At 44.1% G+C, this 16,213-nt stretch overlaps 1 pseudogene; it reads right to left on the bottom strand.

Annotated features, from left to right (window-relative positions):
• Positions 1–2,311: 2,311 nt before the first annotated feature.
• LOC129647273 (oxidation resistance protein 1-like) lies at positions 2,312–6,895 on the bottom strand (annotated as a pseudogene).
• Positions 6,896–16,213: the final 9,318 nt, after the last annotated feature.

Here is a 16,213-nt window from a genome sequence, read left to right as displayed (position 1 = left end):
TGTACGCTGCGTATAAGTTAAATAAGCAGGGTGACAATATACAGCCTTGACGTACTCCTTTTTGGAACCAGTCTGTTGTTCCATGTATAGTTCTAACTGTTGCTTCTTGACCTGTATACAGATTTCTCAGGAGGCAGGTCAGGTGGTCTGGTATTCCCATCTCTTACAGAAATTTCCACAGTTTGTTGTGATACACACAGTCAAAGGTTTTGGCATAGTCAATAAAGCAGATGTTTGTCTGGAACTTTCTTGCTTTTTTGATGATCCAGCAGATGTTTGCAATTTGATCTCTGGTTCCTCTGCCTTTTCTAAATCCAGCTTGAACATCTGGAATTTCACGGTTCATGTACTGTTGAAGCCTGGCTTGGAGAATTTTCAGCACTACTTTGCTAGCGTGTGAGATGAGTACAATTGTGTGGTAGTTTGAACATTCTTTAGCATTGCCTTTCTTTGGGATTAGAATAAAAACTGACCTTTTCCAGTCCCGTGACCACTGCTGAGTTTTCCAAATTTGCTGGCATACTGAGTTCAGCACTTTCCACAGCATCATCTTTTAGGATTTGAAATAACTGAATTGGAATTCCATCACCTCCACTAGCTTTGTTCATAGTGATGCTTCCTAAGGCCCACTTGACTTCACATTCCAGGATGTCTGGCTCTAGGTGAGTGATCACACCATTGTGATTACCTGGGTCGTGAAGATCTTTTTTGTATACTTCTTCTGTGTATTCTTGCCACCTCTTCTTAATATCATCTGCTTCTGTTAGGTACATACCATTTTTGTCCTTTATTGTGCCCATCTTTGCATGAAAAGTTCCCTTGTTATTTCTAATTTTGTTGAAGAGATCTCTAGTCTTTCCCATTCTATTGTTTTCTTCTATTTCTTTGCATTGATCACTGAGAAAGGCTGTCCTATCTCTCCTGGCTATTCTTTGGAACTCTGCATTCAAATGGGTTTATCTTTCCTTTTCTCCTTTGCCTTTTGCTTCTCTTCTTTTCATAGCTGTTTGCAAGGCCTCCTCAGACAACCATTTTGCCTTTTTCATTTCTTTTTCTTGGGGATGATCTTGATCCCTGCCTCCTGTACAATGTCACGAACCTCCATCCATAGTTCATCAGGCACTCTATCTGTCAGATCTAGTCCCTTAAATCTATTTCTCACTTCCACTGTATAATCGTAAGGGATTTGATTTAGGTCATACCTGAATGGTCTAGTGGTTTTCCCTACTTTCTTCAATATAAGTCTGAATTTGGCAATAAGGAGTTCATGATCTGAGCTACAGTTAGCTCCTGGTCTTGTTTTTGCTGACTGTATAGAGCTTCTCCATCTTTGGCTGCAAAGGATATAATCAGTCTGATTCCCACATTGATCATCTGGTGATGTCCATGTGTAGAGTCTTCTCTTGCATTGTTTATGTGCTATGCACAGTGCATTCTCTTGGCAAAACTCTGTTAGCCTTTGCCTTGCTTCATTCTGTATTCCAAGGCCAAATTTCCCGTTACTCCAGGTTTTTATTGACTTTGTACTTTGTCATTCTAGTCCCCTATGATGAAAAGGACATCGTTTTTTTTTTTTTTTTTTTTTTTGGTGTTAGTTCTAGAAGGTCTTGTAGGTCTTCATAGAACCGTTCAACTTCAGCTTCTTCAGCATTACTGGTTGGGGCAAAGACTTGGATTACTGTGATATTGAATGGTTTGCCTTGGAAACAGAGATCATTCTGTCGTTTTTGAGATTGCATCCAAGTACTGCATTTCAGACTCTTTTGTTGACTATGATGGCTACTCCATTTCTTCTAAGGGATTCTTGCCCACTGTAGTGGATCTAGTGGTCATCTGAGTTAAATTCACCTATTCCAATCCATTTTAGTTCGATGATTCCTAGAATGTCGATGTTCACTCTAGCCATCTCCTGTTTGACCACTTCCAATTTGCCTTGATTCATGGACCTAACATTCCAGGTTCCTATGCAATATTGCCCTTTACAGCACTGGACTTTACTTCCATCACCAGTCACATCCAGAACTGGGTGGTGTTTTTGCTTTGGCTTCGTCTCTTCCTTCTCTCTGGAGTCAGTTCTCCAGTGATTTCCAGTAGCATATTGGGCACCTACCGACATCAGGAAGCTTCCATAAGCCTCTCATCCTTCATCAGAGGGCAGACAGACTGAAAAACTAACCAGTCTGATCACATGGACCATAGCCTTGTCTAACTCAATGAAACTATGAGCTATGCTGTGTAGGGCCACCCAAGATGGACAGGTCATGGTGGAGAGTTCAGACAAAATGTGATCCACTGGAGAAGGATTGACAGCTTACTTTTGTTTAAATCCTATTGCTTCCTCAGAAGGAATACTTTTATTTTTCAATTTCTTCTTGGTGTAGTGAATTCTCATTCAGAGGAAAATCCTGGTTACCTTTTATGCCTAAGCTTTGTTCTTTAGGACCTGATGTTTCTTAAAGATCTTCTGTAGCCTGATCTCCTTCCTTAGTGGCCATTTCAAGATTATTTAAGTCAGTTTTAAGAGAGAGTCCCCACTTCATTGGTAGTCTGTCCAGAATCAGATTTAAGTGATCAGGAGTACTAGCAGCCTCTGATATGACTGTCAAACATTCTACTGCACTCTCATTGACGGTCTGCACAGACTCGATGCACCAGGTGATTTATCTGGCCACAGCTCATCTGAAGAAATAAGCTCTTCTTGTAAAGAAGAGAGTTCTGATTCCATCAACTTCTTCAGAAAGAGACTCTTGGTACTCCTAGGAGCAGTGCTGGCATGATCATTACCTGTATCACGGATTCTTGAATCTATTTCATCAGTATTACTTTTTGTCATTTTCTTTAAGTGGCAGAAGTCCCTTCCTGATGACTGATCTATCTCCATGAGTAAGGATTCCTTTATTTTGCCATACAAAATTTCTTTGTAGATTACAGATGTACAATTCCATTGGCTACATGATGCCATATTCCTCATGGCCTTTCTTTTGAACCAAGGGGTCTGTTTTATGGGGATCAAACATTATGTTATTTGGTGTAACTAGCAACATACCAGAGAGTTCCAGAAAAACATCTCTTTCTGCTTTATTGACTATGCCAAAGCCTTTGACTGTGTGGATCACAATAAACTGTGGACAATTCTGAAAGAGATGGGAATATCAGACCACCTGACCTGCCTCTTGAGAAACCTATATGCAGGTCAGGAAGCAACAGTTAGAACTGGACATGGAACAACAGACTGGTTCCAAATAGGAAAAGGAGTACGTCAAGTCTGTATATTGTCACCCTGCTTATTTAACTTCTATGCAGAGTACATCATGAGAAACGCTGGGCTGGAAGAAACACAAGCTGGAATCAAGATTGCCGGGAGAAATATCAATAACCTCAGATATGCAGATGACACCACCCTTATGGCACAAAGTGAAGAGGAACTAAAAAGCCTCTTGATGAAAGTGAAAGAAGAGAGTGAAAAAGTTGGCTTAAAGCTCAACATTCAGAAAACTAAGATCATGGCATCTGGTCCTATCACTTCATGGCAAATAGATGGGGAAACAGTGGCAGACTTTATTTTCCTGGGCTCCAAAATCACTGTAGATGGTGACTGCAGCCATGAAATTAAAAGACGCTTACTCCTTGGAAGGAAAGTTATGACCAACCTAGATAGCATATTCAAAAGCAGAGACATTACTTTGCCAACAAAGGTCCATCTAGTCAAGGCTATGGTGTTTCCAGTGGTCATGTATGGATGTGAGAGTTGGACTGTGAAGAAAGCTGAGCGCCGAAGAATTGATACTTTTGAACTGTGGTGTTGGAGAAGACTCTTGAGAGTCCCTTGGACTGCAAGGAGATCCAACCAGTCCATTCTGAAGGAGATCAGCCCTGGGATTTCTTTGGAGGGAATGATGCTGAAGCTGAAACTCCAGTACTTTGGCCACCTCATGCGAAGAGTTGACTCACTGGAAAAGACTCTGATGCTGGGAGGGATTGGGGGCAGGAGGAGAAGGGGATGACAGAGGATGAGATGGCTGGATGGCATCACTGACTCGATGGATGTGAGTTTGAGTGAACTCTGGGAGTTGGTGATGGACAGGGAGGCCTGGCGTGCTGTGATTCATGGGGTCACAAAGAGTCGGACATGACTGAGCAACTGAACTGAGCAACATACCACTGACTGTGCTTTTGCCACTGGTAGTATATCTGCAGTTAATTTTAAGAAATGTCTCAGTAAGTGCTTCTTCCTCTTCAGAAGTGGAAGATTCAACTCATGCAGGTCAAATACCAGTAAAAGCAGTTGAGGGAGTTGCTTCTTTTGAGTGAACTACATCAGGACTAGTAGTCTTATCAAATTCAGCCTCGGATGACAGAGGATTTATGGGGCTTAGAGATGGAGGGTGCTCAGCACTGGAGACTTATTCAGAATTGAGAACATTATAAATCCTGTCCATTAACAACTGCTTGGGAGAATATTTAATTGAACAAGTTTGTTGAGCTTGTATCAAATTTCAGGGCTATACTATTCAAAGAATCCTTTGATTCAACAGTATATTCAATAGTCCCTTTGGGTTTCTGAAAAGACATTCTTCTCTCATCTTTCTTGTCTAGGGTCTTCTTTTGGCCAGTGTCCCAGACAGGAACACAAGTCCACCAGAATGCGTGGTGGGTGGGAGCTGGAGTTTAGGAATTGGAGAGCAATCCCAGAGTGAGGACTACTTTTGACTGCAGAGGGAGATGGCCTGAGGAGACAGGAGGGAGGAGATAATGGTGGGAAATGCTTTTGGAGGAAAGCCAGGCAGCCCCAGAGGCAGAGCGCTGCTGCTGAGTCACATGCAGCGTGTGGAGCCTTCGCTGTAGCCTGCCTGCGCTCTACAACATTTTAAACTAGATGCTCATGCGTGATCCTGCTGACACCTGTTGGGGGTTGCATTCCATAGGCCTGATCACTGTTTGTCTGGAATCCCACAGGTGGGTTTACTTGGATTGACCGGGTGGATGGAATGTTGCCTTCCCATCACTCACATCGCCCTTCTGTGTTGTTTAGGGATGTGGGGCCATAGTTTGAAACATGGCATCAGTGGGTAAGGTTGTAGGATATCTGGTGTATTATGCCTCGGAAGAGTTTTCGGGGCATGTGAAACAAGTGCTGTTTGTGCAGTTTAGCGTAGCATGCCCCACACCTTGGATCCAGTTGTATGCGGGAGTCAGGCTAAAGCATTGGAATAGCCCCCTGGAAGGTGTGTGTGTGTGACTAGTAGAGGTGAAGGGGTGGCAGTTTCACCCCATTTAGATTGTTAATTACCACTGGACCCAGCAGGTTCAGGGGAAATGCATGAGGAGGGTAATAGCCAGCTGGGGGTGTTGATGGCATATCCAGCATTCTTCTAAATGGCCTCCCTGGTAGCTCACAAGCCACTCCAGTGTTCTTGCCTGGAGAATCCATGGACGGAGAAGCCTGGTAGGCTGCAGTCCATGGGGTTGCACAGATCGGACATGACTGAAGCGACTTGGCAGCTGGTAGCTCAGCTGGTAAAGAATCTGCCTGCAATGCAGGAGATCCCAGTTTAATTCCTGGATTGGGAAGATCTGGAGAAGGGATAGGCTACCCCGTCCAGTATTCTTGGGCTTCCTTCGTGATTCAGCTGGTCAAGAATCCCCCTGCAATGTGGGAGACCTGGGTTCCATCCCTGGGTTGGGAAGATCCCCTGGAGAAGGGAAAGGCTACCCGCTCCAGTATTCTGGCCTGGAGAATTCCATGGACTGTATAGTCCTTGGGTTCGCAAAGAATTGGACACGACTCTTTTAAATGTTCCCCTTCAAATACGATTCTCAAATATCAGTAGTAATAAAAGGCCTTCCATAGATCATTTCAAATCCTGGGGTCTACATGGACCTTTAGTAGTGCAATAAGAAGAAAGTTGGTCCAAGGTTCATGAGTTTCTTGGCAGAGCTTTGCTATGGTTTTCTTTAAAGTGTGGTTCATTTTCTCTGCCTTCCCTGAAGACTGGGGCAGCCAAGAGGTGTTTACTTTATAGTGTATCCCAAGGCAATGGCACCCCACTCCAGTACTCTTACCTGGAAAATCCCATGGATGGAGGAGCCTGGTAGGCTGCAGTCCATTGGGTGGCTAGGACTCGGATACGACTGAGCGACTTCACTTTATTTTTTCACTTTCATGCATTGGAGAAGGAAATGGCAACCCACTCCAATGTTCTTGCCTGGAGAATCCCAGGGACAGGGGAGCCTGGTGGGCTGCCGTCTATGGGGTTGCACAGAGTCGGACACGCTGAAGCGGCTTAGCAGCAGCAGCAGCAGGGGCCACATAAGTCCCTGTGTGATTTGGGCTATAAAAGAGGGCCTCTTACTGTTCTGGAGGGACTTTGGAAGTCCAAATCAAGGGATTATTTCTTTTAAAAGGGACTTATACATTTCCATAGCCTTTTCAGATCAGGTTGAGAAGGCTTCAACTCATCCAGTGAAAAGTATCAGAAGATATTTATATCCTGATTGTGGGGGCATTTAAGTGAAATCTAGCTACCAGTCTCCCCACTAGATAATGTCGCTTGGCATTGGATTGGCCTGAGTAATGATGGGGGTACTGAGTGGGTCTGTGGGTTATTCTGGTCACATAAATCACAGGCAAGCATTACTTGTTTTTCTGTTCGTTTAAGCCCCTTCCCTCAGAAAGCCTTTTGTGTCAAGTCCCATAGTGCTCCCCTCCCATAATGGGTGGCATCATGTAAACTCTTAGTTTCCATTGTAGGGACTCAGGAATTAGAACCTTACCCTCCTTTTTATACCAGCCTGTGCTTCCCTTCTCATAGTCCTGTTTCTCAGCATTTTCTTGTTCTTTTGGAGAATACTGGGGAAGGCTACAGAGTTCAGGGTGATCAATCACTAGGGCCATAACTTGTTCAGTTGAACTGCCTTTTTTGCAATTTGATAAACTTTGCTGTCTCCCTGGCTCACAAGAGATACATTCCTCTGATGGCCCCTACAATGGCTACCTGGGTTGGGAGCTGCACCCCATCTAAATGAGCCAGAATCACATCTTTATGTTTTATAGGAGAATTTCTAGTGGTTAACATTCCTCTTTCTTTCCAAATGGTAGTATGAGCATGTAGCATGTGGAACCTATAGTTAAGAGTCAGTAGAAGCATTTAATTTCTTATCCTTCCCAAATTGCAAAGCTCCCATTAATGAATTAGTTCCACCTCTGTGCTGATGTCTGGGTTGGTGGGGCCTTCACTTCTGTGACTTGATCTAGACTAGCAATGGCATGCCCCACCTTTCAGGTTTCTATAAAACAGTAAACCATTTGACCTCAGGGCTTTCAAGACATTCATCTAGAAGATCAGATCTGCTGGAGCAAGTTTGTTCTATGGTGTTTATACAATGATGCAATAAGTCTCCACTCTCAACTACTGGAAGCAGAGTTGCTGGGTTCAGGGTTTGGCACACTTATAATGTCAAGGGTCTCTGTTAGGAGGGCCTGATATCTTGTTAACCTTCCTCCAGTCAACCAATGATGATCTTTGACTTCCAGCACTGACTGTACCTGATAAAGGGTTAACACATCTAAGTGTTGTCCCAGGGTAAGCGTGGAAGCCTCATTAACCAGCAAGGCTATGGCTGCTATTGCCAACAGGCAGTTTAGTCATTCCAGGGCCACTGTGTCCAGTTGTTTTTAAAAATAAGCCACTGGTCTCTGATGTGGTCCCAGCTTTTGGTCAGGACTCATAGTACTATCCCCGATCTCTTGTGAATGCATAGGGTAAAGGGCTTGTCCAAGTTTGGAAGTCTCAGTGATAATGCTCTGCTCAACACAGTCTTTAGAGTCACTGGTGGTTGCTCTTTCAATGAAGGGATTCCCCTTCTTCTTCCTTTAGAGCCTCACAGAGGACTTTGGCTTTAAGGCCATAATTTGGAATCCAGATGTGACAGAACCCAGTCATCCTGAGAAAGCCTCGGCGTTGCCTCTTTGTGGTTGGAGATTGTAATCACCGGTTGTGCTTTTCTGACCTGTGGTCCCAGGGGTCAAAACAGATAGATCCTAAATATTGAACCCATTGCTGTGATATTTGAGCCTTGGTTGATGAGATATATCCCTTTTTGACCAGAAAATTTAAGACCTTAACAGTATTTTGATCTGAATCTTGTTTGGTCTCAGTTCTTATCAATCAATCATCAACATATTGTAGTAGAGTTCCCTTTTCAAGGATCACATTCCTTGCTAATGCATTTCCAAAAATAATGGGGGCTGTCCTGAACACCCTGTGGAAGCGCTGTCCATGTATATTGGGTAGCCTCCAGGGTGTCAGGGTCCCTCCATACAAAGACAAAAAGATACTGGGAGTATGGATGGAGGGGAATACAGAAAAATGCATCTTTGAGGTACCAAACAGAGAAATACTGAGCACTCCACAGCATGCGGGTGACAAGGTGTGTGGGTTTGGCATCCGTGGGTGAACAGGGATGACTGCCTCCTTCACTGCTCTAAGTCTTGCACAAACTGACGATGCTGTCCATTAGGCTTCTGAATGGGAAGGATCAGGGTGTTGCAAGGGGATTGCAGGGCCTAATGAGTCTGCATTTTAGAAATTTGGTGGTCGGTGGCTGGAGTCCCCTCAGGGCTTCTGACTTTCAAGGGTATTCTCTCTGGATGTTCCCTCCCAGGCCTTACTCTTATTTCTGTAGAGGGGAACATGTTTTGCCCTGCTTGGCACTGAAGTATCTTAAACTGCTATTATCTACTTGCTCTCTAATTTCTTGGGGGATGTCTTGGAAAATTTTGATGACTAGCAGGTGGGTCATCTGGGGCTACCAATAGATGCATTCTCTGTTTGAATTCTCTGCCTCTTTGGACTTCACCCTGTCCTAAGAATATACTAGCTCCTAACTTATTTAGCAAATCTCTCCCAAGGAAGGCATTCTGGCATATACAAAAAGGAGTGAGTAATATTAATGGACCCGATTTCGTAGGCAAGGGGAGACATAAATTACGAGGAACTAGGGCCCATCAAGTTGCCCCTGGGGCATCCCATAGGAGGGCGTTCAGGACGTTCCCCTTCCAGTGACCTCCTTCTGACAAAAGGTACCCTGATCCGGGCCCAGGAAGCTTCTTGGCAGCCTGTCCAGCCTTCTCAGCCCTCTGGGGTCCCCTCAAGGTGGTGGGTGAGTCAGAGCAGCCAAAAGCTCTGTTTTCTTTATTAACCTCTTATCTTTATTGGTCTTCTCTGTTAAGTCTTGGTTGTTATAGACCTTGAAGACCTCCTTTATCAAGGTTGACAATGAGGTTTGGGGCCCAGCCTTGAGCTTTCATATTTTTCTCCTAATGTCAGGAGTTGTTGTTGCTGTTCAGTCGCTTGGTCGTGTCTGAATCTTTGCACCGCATGGACTGCAGCATGCCAGGCTTCCCTGTCCATCACCAGCTCCCAGAGTTTACTCAAACTCATGTCCATTGAGTCAGTGATGCCATCCAACCATCTCATCCTCTGTTGTCCCCTTCTCCTCATGCCTTCAATCTTTCCCAGCATCAGGGTCTTTTCCAATGAGTTGGCCCTTCTAATCAAGTGGCCAAAGTATTGGAGCTTCAGCTTCAGTCCTTCCAATGAATATTCAGTATTGATTTCCTTTAGGACTGACTGGTTTGATCTCCTTGCTGTCCAAGGGACTCTCAAGAGCCTTCTCCAACACCACAGTTAAAAAGCATCAATTCTTTGGCACTCAGCCTTCTTTATGGTCCAGCTCTCACATCCATACAGGACTATTGGATAAACCATAGCTTTGACTAGATGGACCTTTGTCAGCAAAGTAATGTCTCTGCTTTTTACGTTTGTCATAAATTTTCTTCCAAGGAGCGAGCATCCTTTAATTTCATGGCTGCAGTCACCATCTGCAGTGATTTTGGAGCCCAAGAAAATAAAGCCTGTCATTGTTTGTTTTTTCCCCATCTATTTGCCATGAAGTCATGGGACCAGATGCCATGATCTTTATTTTTTGTATGTTGAGTTTTAAGCCAGCTTTTTCACTCTCCTTTCACTTTCATCAAGAGGCTCTTTAGTTCCTCTTCACTTTCTGCTGTAAGGGTGGTGTCATCTACATATCTGAGGTTATTGATATTTCTCCCGGCAATCTTGATTCCAGTTTGTGCTTCATTGAGCCCTGCATTTCACGTGATGTACTCTGCATGTAAGTTAAATAAGTAGGGTGACAATATACAGCCTTGACATACTCCTTTCCCAATTTGGAACCAGTCCTTTGTTCCATGTCCAGTTCTAACTGTTACTTCTTGACCTGCATACAGGTTTCTCAGGAGGCAGGTAAGATGGTCTGGTATTCCCATCTCTTTTAGAATTTTCCATAGTTTGTTATGATCCACACAGTCAAAGGCTTTAGCGTAGTCAATAAAGCAGAAATAGATGTTTTTCTGAAATTCTCTTGCTTTTTCTATGTTCCAATGAATGTTGGCAATTTGATCTCTGGTTCCTCTGCCTTTCCTAACTCCAGCTTGTACATCAGGAAGTTCTCAGTTCACATACTGTTGACACCTGGCCTGGAGAATTTAGAGCATTACTTTGCTAGCATGTGGGATGAGTGCAATTGTGCAGTAGTTTGAGTATTCTTTGGCATTGTCTTTGGGATTGAATGAAAACCGACCTTTTGATTGAATGAAAACTCAGCCACTGCTGAGTTTTCCAAATTTGCTGGCATATTGAGTGTAGCACTTTCACAGCATCATCTTTTAGGATTTGAAATAGCTCAGCTGGAATTCCATCACATCCACTAGCTTTGCTTGTAGTGATTTTTCCTAAGGCCCACTTGACTTTGCACTCCAGGATGTCTGGCTCTAGGTGAGTGATTACACCATTGTGGTTATCTGGGTGGTTAAGAATCTTATTTGTATAGTTCCTTGTGTATTCTTGCCACCTCTTCTTAATATCTTCTGCTTCTGTTAGGTCCATACCATTTCTGTCCTTTATTGTGTCCATCTTTGCATGAAATGTTCCCTTGGTATCTCTAATATTCTTTAAGAGATCTCTAGTCTTTCCCATTCTATTGTTTTCCTCTATTTTTTTTTTTTTTTGCATTGTTCACTTAGAAAGGCTTTCTTATCTCTCTCTGCTATTCTTTGGAACTCTGCATTCAGATGGATATATCTTTCCTTTACTCCGTTGCCTTTCATGTCTCTTTTTTTTAGCTATTTGTAAGGACTCCTTAGACAACCATTTGATAAGAAGCATGGCCAGTAGTGTCTCCCTTCTGAGGACTGAGGGTGTATATTCATGTACTAGCTGGCTCAGGAAGATTGCAGCTTTCTATCTTTCTTTGTAACCTCTTAGAACTTACCTAGTTTACAGGCTTTACCATACACTTTTTCATTCCTTCCGATAGACAAATAACATGTCTCATCCTAGCGTGGCCTACTTGATGTTCATAGCCCCAGCGTAGGTCATGTTCTGGGACTGCATCCTCACTCCCCTGATAAATTTGCTGATGCGGGTTGGTGGCCAGTAGGCCATCTGCCTGTTCCCTGGTGTTTCTCAGTATATACTCAGCTTGCAACAGTGGGCCTGAATGACTGTGATGTTCTGCCAGGTGAGAGTGTGTCAACCCCAGCCTGACAAATTTGCTCCTAAACTTGTCAGGGTTCTCTGAGAACCTGCCAAATCTCTGCTTACAGATTCCCAAGTCTCCCACTGAGAAGGGGACGCGCATTCTAGCTGCTTCCTGAAGGGGGTAAAGGCTTTGTGGGACAAAAGTGGGGGTTAACTTTGAACCTGATCAGAGCTCCGCTGGGAAAAGCACTGGGGCACTGATTTGGGGGTTTTGATTTGTCAGGGTGGTGAGGTGGGACTCCAGGAGCTGAAGGAGGTGGTGAAGGGGAAGAAAAAGGACCTCAAGAAGCAGGCTCAGTGTGCCGATGATTAATTAAGAGACTGGAAGACGGGGGGGTCTGTGAGAAGGTCTGGCTCCCAATCTTTGGGAACAACATAGGCATAGAGGCTCCACACACGATAAAAATCCCTCAGGCCTGAGTCTCGATAAAGTATAAAGGCCTGCACACACGGGACCTTTCTGCATTTTGGGGACTGCTTACAAAAATAGATCCAGTAGTAAAATGGTGTTTAAGAGATCCAATTGATCATTGGAGCTGGGTGATGGATACATAGGAGTTCATTATACTATTCTTTTTAAAAGATTTTTTTTTCTGTTGAAATATAGTTGATTTGTAGCATTGCATTGATTTCTGCTGTGCAGCAGGGTGGCTGAGTTGTACATGTATATATATTCTTTTTTGTATTCTTTTCCACTGTTGTTTTTCACAGAATATAGAGTGTGGCTCCTTGGGCTGCACAACGGGGCCTTGTTGTTTATACTTGTTTCATTGTACTATTCTGTTTATTTGTATACATTTGAATTTTTCCACGACAAAAGTGCTTTCCTTAAAAAGGCAAGCTGTGAGAGATGTACAATGTGGTATCATTTATATCAAGCTTGAAAACATAAACAGAAAAATAGACTGTTTATAGATTTATACTTTTGTGGTAAATGCTTAAAAAAAAACAAACACATGGAAATCATAACAGCTGATTTGACCTTAGTGGTTACTATTGGATGGCAAGAAAAGAAGGATTCAAAAGCCTTTATAATATTCTGTGTATTTATTGGGGCTTCCCAGGTGGTTCAGTGGTAAAGAATCTGCCTGCAATGTATCAGACACGGGTTTGATCCCTGTATTTTGGGAAGCTACCCTGGAGAATGAAATGGCAAACTATTTCAGTATCCTTGCCTGGGAAATCCCATGGACAGAGGAGCCTGGCCGGCTACAGTCCATGGGGTCAGAAAAGAGTTGGACACAACTGAGCTACTCAACAACAACATTTTTAAGTTATTCTCTGTTTAAAAAGAACCAAAACAACACAGTTAAGGGATCCATTCTGTGACCACTTCTCCTGGTCACCCAGTGCATATTGGCACCAGGCTGCACTGTAAAAGAAAATCAGTTTATTTCTTTTTAAACTGTGTTATTTAAACTGTCTCCAGTTGTTAAGAATGCAGAGATACCCTGGGCATTTCTCATATTTACATTAATCTGAAGTGTACACTGGCGAGTTTCTTTTATATTTCTGAGAATGTATATAAGTGCTCAGTTTCCTTTAAGCCAATTAAAAACAGCTCATTTACAAGTTAATTTTTACATACAGACAGAACCAGAGATCCAATAGCTTTCCCATCAGAGTTTAAAAGTCCTCTTTTTTCCTCCGTCTGGGGGACCTTAGGTAGATCAGATAGTTCCTAGAGCCAGGCAGAACAGTTAACATTGGAGGCAGGGGGGAGAAAGGCAAGCTACTTTTCTTTTCCCCCGGTGGTGGTCTTTAAAGTCCTACTAAGCACCCTGAGCCTGGAGTCTCAGGCCCTGTGGGCTGTTTTTGCATTTCAAGGCCTAAGTGCTCCACCAGGTCCGCAATGTTTGCAGAAACTCGCAGATCAGTTGGACAGACAAAAAGATATAAAACAAAGCTCCTTTTAAAAACACGGACAATGACGGAAACTTAAAGACACAAAGAGTCTTCAGGATGAAGGGCACAGGAGTGTAGGGCTGAGGACCAAGGGAGAGGCAAAGGGAGAGGGACAGAAGAGACTGAAAGAGACAGAAAGAGATTGCCGTTTCAACCTGCCCCCTGCAGGCGTCTATTCAGGCACCAACCCACCTGCTTCTAGAAAGGGCCGGTGATGGAGGGAGCACCCTGTCCACTGCCCACCGGGGTGATCAAGCCTGGAAACCAGCCAGTTGTGCATCATTTCTGGGTCCCCAACCCACAGATGGGACTTCTACCCATGCGTCCACCAGTATATAGAAATCTGCCATTTCAGCCTGTTCCCAGTGGGACATCTCTTGGCAGCAGGAAAATAAAGGTGAGAATATTGTGAGGCATTCAGACTTCCAGCCACTACATGATATTAGGTTTGAATCTCCTTCGCTCTTGTAAATCTCCAGTAAAGGAGAGCCTACTGGACCAGGGTCTGTCTGCACGGTGTGAGGCAGGCCTCTCCCACCTGTTTGTCACTGGTCAAGGGGAGCTGTTGCTGGCCAGAGGGTCTCACAAACCAAGAGGAGTGATGCAGCAGCCACCCGATGTCCACTCTCTGGGAAGGATGGGGCAGAAGTAAGAGGACAGAGAGGGGAGAAGTAGAGAGGTTTCAGGAGAGAGAAAGGGACAAAGGTAGGGGGGAGAGTGTTGCCTGAATGAGGGTCTGGGAGCACCAGCGGCCAGGAAGGCAGACTTATCAGACGTGGTGACACTGAAATGAGGTCCAGGCGAGCGCTCGTCACCCAGGGGGAAGCCGCATTAGGTGCTCCCTGGCGGTGCCCAGATCCTCTTCTGGGATGGGGACAGCTGTCCCTTCATTGTGTCCCCAAAAAGCATGTTACTGACCACAGTTCGTGGCCTCCTTAGTCAATAGAAATTGATAAGAGGCTAGACAGGAAATTCCAGCAAGACTTTATTGGGGCCCCTGCTGCAACAGGAAGGAGCGGAAACAAATGACGGTTTCCCTTGCCTGCTTCCTGGAGGGCAGCAGGGGTGAGCTGGTTCCTTATATGGAGTGAGGGTAGCAGTGGGTCCAGGGGTGGCTTAGGTGGTCTGCCCACCTACCTGATGGTGCTGTGTGGGTTTTTGGTCTTTTCTGTATCTTGTTCATAATTTGCCCCAACTGCACATGCATGCAGTTGTTTTTAGTCCTTTGTAGTTTCTCTGTATTTTGTTGCATGAGGAGACATTTGTCCAGGTGCAGGCACTACAGCAAAGGGTCCCAGGTCCCAGCCTGTCTCAAGAATAGGTATTAAGTTGTTTGGTGTTGTGGGTGCTGTCGGTACTGCCCAGAACCAGGTTATGAGTATCCGCCCCAGTTTCGTGAGCATCGGCTGTTGAGCTGCCCTAGTCTGCAGAGAGCCATCTGGCCAAGGGGTGCCCCTCACCCCAGAGATTATTTCCCTCACCCATCCCCACCCCCACAAGCTCACAGCATGTAGCCACTGATGAGGGGATCCAGATGGTCTGCATCCCTGTTCCCAGGTGGAACCAACTATGGTACTTATGGAATGGGGCTGAAGCTCCTGCCGAGACCACATTCTTGCTTATCTTTCTTCCCCTGCTCTGCTCCCCTCACTTCCTTCTTTCTGAGAGCAGTCCCTCAAACAGCTAGAGTCTGCTTTTGGGAAATCTGACTTAAAGAATTTGTTGCAGTTGTTTTTGTCTAGTTGCTAAGTCGTGTCTGACTCTTGTGACCGCATGGACTGTATGTAGCCCACCAGGCTCCTCTGTCCATGGATTTCCCAGGCAAGAATACTGCAGCAGGTTGCCATTCCCTTCTCCAGGGGATCTTCCTGACCCAGGGATTGAATCCGAGTCTCCTGGATTGGCAGGAGAATTCTTTTGCGGCTGAGGCACCAAGGAAGCCTTAAGAAAGAATATTTGCTGAATAAACTAATGCAGACCCAAGATCTTCTTTGGGGAGTAGGAATTGACTGTGCATTTGCTTCAACTTTGGCCGCTTATATTTACATTTAGGAGGTAATTTGGGCAAAGAATCAACTGTATAGGTTTACAATTAGGATTATCTAATTGAGATGGATAAATACAGATTTTTCTGGTGCTAGGTATTTTATTATTAAGTATAGATCAGTTGTTTTGAAAAGCATGGTAGGACCATATGATTTAAAACGAGTTCTTAAAAAAAAAAAGAGTGCTTCAGCTTTGAAGACTGATTTGCTCTGTCTCAGCTTGGAGCTACCGTAGTCAGTAATGGATTCAGTTGCACAGCTGATCATTTCCCCTGAAGTGGTCATTTTCTCTTCTATATGTTTCTTAAGGGACAGGGTCTATCTCATCTTGCTCATCTTTGCACAAAATATTGTGAATTTTTGATGTTCCCGTACCTTTGGATTTAGTTGAATCAGTCCCTCTAAAAATATTTTTCTTGATAATATGTTTAGAAGATTTCTTATTTTGGGGGATTTTTGTTAACTTCTGGGGATAAATTTATCCATGAGAATCATATCTGTGCTTTTAAAAAATCGTTGAGTACATTCAACATGATAATTTAAATATTTGCTGTAGAGAACTTGAGTTGCTTTTTCTTCTCTATGATCATTTCTGTGATTTTCAAAGGCACATACCGCCCCAACCACAGAATTTCACAGAAAACAACCAGCCACACA

Source organism: Bubalus kerabau, chromosome 3, assembly GCF_029407905.1.
Source record: "Bubalus kerabau isolate K-KA32 ecotype Philippines breed swamp buffalo chromosome 3, PCC_UOA_SB_1v2, whole genome shotgun sequence".
Lineage (NCBI taxonomy): Eukaryota > Metazoa > Chordata > Mammalia > Artiodactyla > Bovidae > Bubalus > Bubalus kerabau.
This window is presented reverse-complemented; position numbering and strand designations above follow the sequence as displayed.